The sequence below is a fragment of the Bison bison genome, unplaced genomic scaffold, assembly GCF_000754665.1.
Source record: "Bison bison bison isolate TAMUID 2011002044 unplaced genomic scaffold, Bison_UMD1.0 scf7180017864080, whole genome shotgun sequence".
NCBI lineage: Eukaryota > Metazoa > Chordata > Mammalia > Artiodactyla > Bovidae > Bison > Bison bison.
The window spans coordinates 3,758,175-3,765,977 of record NW_011494652.1 but is presented as its reverse complement, the minus strand read 5'-3'; the positions used below and the strand labels follow the sequence as shown (position 1 = coordinate 3,765,977).

Genomic DNA, 7,803 nt, shown 5'->3' with positions numbered 1-7,803 from the left:
AGTCCAGCCCCTTCCGTGTGTGGTCAGTCCAGGCCCTGGGATGTGCTCTTGTTTTGCCCATTGTGAAAAGTCCGTTTTCTGAGTTGAGGTGTGGAAGGGGTTAACCCTGAGGCCCTTTCAGGTGGCCCCCACCCTGGGCGACCGCCACCAGCAGTGTCCTCCTGGTCTGCCGTGGCTGTGGACGCTTCTTCCCCATCCCTTCCTTCTCCTGTTCTTCAGCTCAAACAGCTCAGAACCTGGAATCCGAATATATCCCCCCCCCAACCCCCCTACCCCCGTGGCAATTTAGTGGAGAGCTAGGGCACTCCCTGCCAGGTCACCCTTGAGAAAGCCGTCGTGGGTCCCCGGAATAAAGACCATCGCCCCACCTAGTCTGTGAGATCCCCTCGGGAGGAACTTGTGCATCATTTTTTAAAGCCTTTGTTTTTCTTGTTTTGAAGTGACATTTGTGTTTGCTGTAGGAAGGAAAACATAAAAAATAACTGGAGAAAATAAAAAACTCTTATAATTTTTCCGAGAGTGTTCTTGCCTGGAGAATCCCAGGGATGAGGGAGCCTAGTGGGCTGCCGTCTATGGGGTTGCACAGAGTCAGACACGACTGAAGCAACTTAGCAGCAGCAGCAGCAGAGATAGCTGCTGTTAATATTTTGAAGTGTGTTTCTTGTCCTTTTATTTATTTATTTTTTTGGCTGTCGCATGTGGGATCTCCGTTTCTTGACCAGTGATCAAATCCGTGCCGCCTACAATGGAAGCGAGGCGTCTTAACCACTGGAGCACCAGGGCAGAGGGAGCACCCTGTCCTTTCTCCTGTGCCCGCATTCACATCTTGTGTGATTTGTTCGGGTCGTGTGTGTAGTAGCATCACGCTGACTTTCCCACCTACCGCCTCCCCAGCCTGTCCTGGCCCCGCCTTCTCCAGAGGGTGCCGCTGGGGCTTGTGTAATGACTGACCTGGACTCCAGCCCGTTCATATATGTAATGCTTTCCTGGTGGCCCAGAGGGTAAAGCATCTGCCTGCAATGCGTGGGACCTGGGTTCGATCCCTGGCTCGGGAAGATCCCCTGGAGAAGGAAAAGGCAACCCACTGTGGTACTCTTGCCTGGAGAATCCCATGGACAGAGATGCCTGGTGGGCTACCGTCCACGGGGTCGAAGAGAGTCGGACACGACTGAGCAACTTCGCTTTCACTTTTTTTCCTTTAGTGAGATCTCTAGGTTCTTTACAGGTTCTTCCTTTCGGGTTTGGGTTTTGCTGTTTTCACAAAGCCTTGGGGACCCTCTGTGATGGAGAACCCGTGTCCATTTCTAGCTGCTGCTTTGGGCTGGCTTCTCGGAGGGGAAGTTGCCTGGTCATAGGGTCCCTAAGCCACACTGCCATCCAGGAAGTGTGCCCCGGACAGTCCCCTGGGAGGTGGGGACATACTGACCCCGCTGGCAGCAACAGGACTCTCACTTCTACCTGCAAGAATCCTCCTGCAATGCAGGCGACCCGGCTTCGATCGCTGGGTCAGGAAAATCCCCGGGAGAATTCCACGGACAGAGGAGCCCGGTGGGCTACAGTCCGTGAGTTCACGGAGTCAGACACAATTGAGCGACTAACGCTTGGACGACCCTGGTGGCTCAAATGGTCAAGTTACCAAGAAGTTACCCGTTTCTCATGTTTATTGACTGTGTTTTTTGTCTTCTGTTAGTTTGTGTTTATGGTCTTTGCCCTTTTATTGTTGGGGTCTGGGTAGTTTTCTTATTGATTTATATGCCTTTTAACTTTCTTTAAAATACTTAACGGACTTTATTTTTCAGGCAGTTTTAGGTTTACAGGGGAGTGGAGTGGAGAGCACTTGGAGTCGCTCTGTGTCCGCCTCCGTCCTGACGTGGTTTGCCGTGTCATCAGACTATGGTTCTGATACTCTAAAAGTCACACGTACTGTCCCACGCAAGGACTAGCAAATCCCCAGCCCCACCCGTGGGCCAGGCGGCTCACGGCCTGTTTGGGGGCAGCTGTGGGCTAAGTTCGGTCTTTACACGGTTGAACGAAGATCACGAGAGGAGTGTTTGGTGACGTGGGAAAGCGGTAGGACCTTCAGGGTTTGGCGCCCACGTAGGACGCTTTGCTTGCACACCTTTGCTGACGCGTCAACTGTGGCAGCTTCTACACAGTGGTGCAGCCGAGGAGCCATGAGAGGCGGCTGTGGCCTTGCCGAGCCCGGAGCGTTTGCCGCCTGCCCCTGGGTGGAAGGCACACAGAGCCCTGTGGCGACTGGAAGGCGGGCCGGAGGGTGCGAAGATGATGCTGGTCACAAGGGCTTCCTTTGGCCTCTTTCCCAGGGGGCTCTGTGCGTCTCCTGGCCGGGCTGTGCTGCCCCCATGGCCTGTCCTTTCCATGAGGCTTCCTTGCAGACAGGGGTGGGCACGGAGCTGCCCCAACATCCAGTGTGCAGAAGGTATTCAGGGTAGAGTCGTGGTCTGCTGGGCCACCCTTGGCGGGTACCCAGCCTCCAAGCTCAGATCAGACCCCACGGAAAGGGGGTGGTGGAGGGTTGCCCCACACCTGCCTGCGGGGCTGCAGAGCGGCCTCCGCGGCACCCCTGTGTCTGGAGTTCCTGCCCTTGAACCCGTCCTTCTATGGAAAGTGTCCCCCTGCCCCATGCTCCCCAACTGTTGGGAACAGAATCATAGCCCCCCCAAAAGACAACAGTGAAGTCCCCAGCCTTGGAGCCTGTGGATATGACCTGATTAGGAAATAGTCTCTGCAGCGGGAACCAAGACAAGGTTGTGCTGTGTTTGGATCGGCCCGACACCCAGGGACCAGTCATCTTCTCAGAGGGAGGCTTAGGCACAGACCCCGGGGGAGGAGGGCGTGTTAAGACGGAGGAAAGCAGCCACAGACCAGGGGCCGTCTGGGATTGCTGGCAACGACCAGAAGCTGGAAGAGGCTGAGAACGGTTCTTCCCAGAGTCTTTCGTGGGAGCTTGGCCCTGCCAGCACCTTGATTTTTAATATTTATTTATGTATTAATGTTTATTTTATTGATGGATTGATATTTATTTTATTTATTTTACTGATTTGGCTGTGCCGGGTCTTAGTTGCGGCATGTGGGATCTAGCTCCCCTGGGATCGAACCTGGGCCCCCTGCATTGGGAGTGCAGAGTGTTGTTAGCCACTGGGCCACCAGGGAAGTCCTCAGCACCTTGACTTTTGACTTCAGCCTCTGGGACTGTCAGAGAAGCAGTCTCTGCTGATAAGAGCTGCCCAGTTTGCGGGGGGTGTGACTGCACCGCTCGTCTGTGGGGACGGTAGCCCCGTTTGGATGCTATGTTGTCAGGGAGGAGGGCTTGAACTGGACGTGTCCCTGGCATCAGGCTCTCCCTCCAGTCTGCTTTTCCATTTTGAGGCGAACACTCTGTCGGGAGTGCCTGACCCCAGGGTAGGGGTGCGCCCCTCTTTCCTGCGTGGGTGGGTGCACGGGGGAGGGGAGTGGTCAGAAGCCGGCCCGAGGAGGCTCCAGGGACCGCTGCCCAGCCAGCAAGGGAAGCTTTCACTTTCTTCGGCAGTGCCGCGGGGCAGGCTATTTGTTTAAACAACCCCAAAGAAAACCATTTTGCCAAACTGTTAAGTTTCTAAACAGTTTACTTCCCTGGTGTTTAAACAAAGCCCTCCCCAGGCCTTGTGTCTGGTCCTGGGGAGGGGGTTGGCCTCTCTTCCTGCTGGGCCGGCCCAGCGCCCTGCGCCCACTCCAAGGCCAGCTGCTACTTGTACCTTCTGCAAACAACCCTGGAGGTCGCCCCGGTGAGCGTCTGCCGACCAAGGGGTCCAGGCCCGCTTTGTGGTCTTCTCTCTGCAGCTGCCCCGCCGACCTGGCCCGGGACAGCATGCCCCACGTCTCCGTGTTGGGCTTTGCCTGCTCAGACCTTCAGGCTGACCGTGGCCAGACCCTGGCTCTCTCCTAGGGGTCCTGGTCTCTGCGTTTTGTTTTTTTTTTTTTGGCAAAGCTCAACTAAAAACCTCAAAGGCTCCGTGACCCAAGGGGTGTCAGAGGACCCCCAAACCTGGTTTGGAGTGAGTCAACACCTGGGATTTATCCCAGCGTTTAATTACTGCCTCAGCCACAGAGACTTGATTCTAAGAAACACTGATGATGGAGCTCCCTGATGGTGGGGTGTGCTCGAGGCTTTGTATTGACTGGTTAAGGGCTGGGTCTGGGCACACTTCGCCCCTGGTGGCTCCGCACCCATCAGGGACAGGCTACTAGAATCTGTTGCATCCGTGGTCACAGCCCCATGGATCCCAGAGGCTCCTGCTGGACCCCAGACCCCTAGTCTCAGCTGGCCCCCTTCGCAGGTGCCCATGACCCCTGCTTTCCTCCCCGTGCTGGTTCATTAATGGTCTTGCTCACTGAAGGTCTGTGTCCTGCAAATGCAGGAGCACCCTGTGGGCAATTCCCATATCTTTTCTGTCCACTCCCAACCCCAGCACCTGGTTCGGGGCCTGGCCTGAAGCTGCTGCCCACAAAGCCAGTGGTGGGGCGACCAGACCTGCTGGGCCAGTGCACTGACCTTGGGCCTCCTGCATGTGCCAGCCCCGGGAATTGAAGTGTTCATGGTACCTTATTTTTCCCACTTGCTGCTGTGTGTCCTTGGGTGAGGAGCTTAACCTCTGTGTGTCGGGGTTCCTCTGCAGTAAAACGAAGCATGAACCCATCTCAGAGGTTGGTGTGAGGATGGTGCTATCTCGGATAACTGTGTCTGTAGAATCATGGGAACAGGGATGGGTGAAACAGGCTCAAAATAAGTTTGGGAACCGAGTGTCTGGTTCCCTAAGGAACCAGCATTTTCTGGGCGCTCTCGCCAGCTCCTGTGGGGGCAGATTAAGGCAGAACCCGCCATAGAGTTTGGTTTATGGTTCTTGATGTCAGGGCTAGATGGGGATTCCCATCAGGTCAGGCTGATTCTTCACTGCAAATGAGGAAACCAAGGCCAGAGAGGGCTAGGGACCTGCCCCACATCACACAGCAGGAGCGGGTTCAGGAAGTATCTGCCCTGAATCCTCCCTGCTTATCCTGGGATATTGGCGCCTGCTCTAGGCAGGGCCTTGTGTTGGGGGGCTGCAGAGAGCAGAGTGGGGTATGGGCCAGCATCCCTGTGAGGCAATAGGCCGGGTGGTGCCTGTGTGTGGTCCCTCTGACCACTCGGAGGGGAGGCAGGAATGGCTTCCTGGAGGAGGAGGCAGTCCGTGACCTGGCCCTTGAAAAGCAGCCCTGATGTTACTAGAACATTTTGGGAATGGAGCGCAGCAGAGCTCCCCTCCTCTCTGTCCACCATACCCCAAGCCAGAGCTTGCATCAGCACCTCTAGCTAAATCTGAGTTCGGGGGAGGTTTCCAATGAAGCCGCGTGCCTGGGCACCTTCTCCAGCACTCCCTGCACCTCCCGTTTTCCCCCATCTGCCTCAGTTTCCCCAGCCCTCAGTTCGTGAAGCCATTGCTGTCCGTGAGCACCCTCTAGTGGGGGAATCGGGTTACGAACACGGGGCCTTGGATCAAGTTCATGCCCTCACTGGAAACGCACGGTGGGGTGACCCCAGAATCACTCGGCAAAACAGCGGGTTCTTAGGGCTCCACCCTGAGGCAAGAAGCTGATCGGCTGTTTGAGGCCTGTGGCTGGACCAGGCGTGAGGAGACGGCGCAGTCTGGTGCAGACCCCGGTCCTGGGGGCCTCGGCACGAGGGGTGCCGGGGTGGTCCCCACCCTGTCCGCATCCCTCCCTGCTGTGACTTCAGGCGGGTCCTTGCCCGTTCTGGGCCTTTCGTCAGACCAGGCAGGAGGCCCCCTGAGTGCCAGAGGTGGCCTCTGAGCATAATCTTTTTGCTTTTCTGGATCCTCGAGACCAGAAAGGGCCAGAGTGGGTGAACAGGTGGTGGTGGGGGAGGGCCACATCCTGGCCCCAGCAGCCTCTGGGGGTGTCCGGGTCAGGGCTGGCCAGCACCCCTGGAGCCCTACACATAAGGCTCTGTGTAGTAGCACGCGAGGCTGCCTCGGCCGGAACTTCTGATGACTCCCTGGGAGGATCCAGGACGTGTTTTGTTCAGGGCAGCTTCTGCTCAGAGACCGAGACTGTCTTTGCCAATGACTTATCTAACACAGGTTCACCGTGGGGAGCTATGATTTATGCTATTAATAGTTCACAAGCCAGTACTGTAAGGAATACTGTCTCTTAATAAGTCAGTAAAGAAACAACACTGTTGTCTCGTCACCAAGTCGTGGCTGACTCTCTGTGGCCCTGTGGACTGCAGCACCCCAGGCTCCCCTGTCCTTCAGTGTCTCTTGGAGTTCGGTTGGTGATGCCATCCAGCCATCTCATCTTCTGCTGCCCCGTCTCATTTTGCCTTCAATCTTTTCCAGCATCAGGGTCTTTTCCAATGAGTCGACTTTTCCCATCAGGTGGCCAACGTATTGGAGCTTCAGCTTCAGCTCAGTCCTTGCAGTGAATGTTCAGGGTTGATTTCCTTTAGGATTGACTGGTTTGTTGTCCTTGCAGTCCAAGGGATGCTCAAGAATCTTCCCCAGCACCACAGTTCGAAAGCATCCATTCTTCGGTGCTCAGCCTTCTTTATGGTCCAGCTCTCACATCCATGTACTCAAAACCAGTTACGTTATTGTTCCAGGCAAAGGGGAGGCAAGAGCAGTTAAAGCGCGCCTTTCAACGAGTTGGTTCTCTGTAGAGTCAGTCCATCCAGTTAAAAGCTGCATGTCGGCTGCTGGCTCAGGTCCCTTGCTAGTGGGTGACAGCGCCTGTTGGGTGGGCAAGGTGGGCTGCTGTCAAGGGCATCACTCAGGGGCCCTTACGTGGCTCTCCCACTGTCTGTGGAGGGGCCTTTTCAGGGCAGGAACAGTGTTTGCTCCCTTCCTGAGATGGCCTCACGCTTTCACAGCACTGCTGACCGGGAGTGGCCTGGCCGTGGCTGGAGCTCTCAAGATCTTTGGAGAGCCGTGTAGGTCAGCCAAGAGTCTCCTTGCCCAGCACTCACAGACTTTCAGTGTTTAGAGTCTAAATGTCCTTTGAGTCATTGTCCCTATCAAGAAGCCTCCCAGCAGAGCCTGGAGTCCGTCACCAGCTGAACTTATCAGCCATGAAAGGTATCGATGACGTCACCCTGGCTGGGCTTCCTCCATGTAAACAGATTCACCTTTAGATCACAACAGCGTCACTTAAGTCATAAACAAGCCGATTGGAAATCACAGCAAATCAATAACATAGCAAAGCACAATACGGCCGGGGTGACAGAGGGGAAGGAGGGGCGCCTGCCGCCCAGGCGCTTACCCGTGTTGGTGAGATGGCCACCTGGGAAGGATGGACTCGTGATGATGTGCGTGGGCACAGGACTTGAAGCCGCCTTGCTGGGTGGGTATAGGGAGGCAGGGTGGGCTTCTGGGAAGAGGTGGCATGTGAGTCCAGTGGGAGCTTTGAGGAGTATGGTGAGCAAGCAGGGCCTGGAGCCCAGAGCCTGGGCAGGACTGGTAACTGGGGCTGTTTGTGGCCAGGAGAGGGGCTTGCAGGGGAGAAGGCGGGCTGAGCATGAAGCAGCTCTCACAGCGGCTGAAGTCAGATGGCTGTGTGGCTTCCTACTGGCTGCTTAACCTTTCTGTGCCTCTGTTGTCTTGTCTGTAAGACGGTGATAGAAATGGTCCCAGATGAACTAGGGATCATGTAGGAAGATCCTGTGAATATTCCCTAACCTTCCCTGCCCCGGGAAGGAAGCCCTGGGGACCTGGCTGAGCCCCTCCCCTGCCGCAACCCCCACCCCCACCC

At 56.0% G+C, this 7,803-nt stretch overlaps 1 protein-coding gene across 1 annotated transcript in view; it reads left to right on the top strand.

Annotated features, from left to right (window-relative positions):
- The window catches only part of LRP5 (low density lipoprotein receptor-related protein 5), a 90,132-nt gene that overhangs the window by 31,303 nt on the left and 51,026 nt on the right, over positions 1-7,803 (top strand). The gene's annotated exons all lie outside the window — the stretch shown is intronic.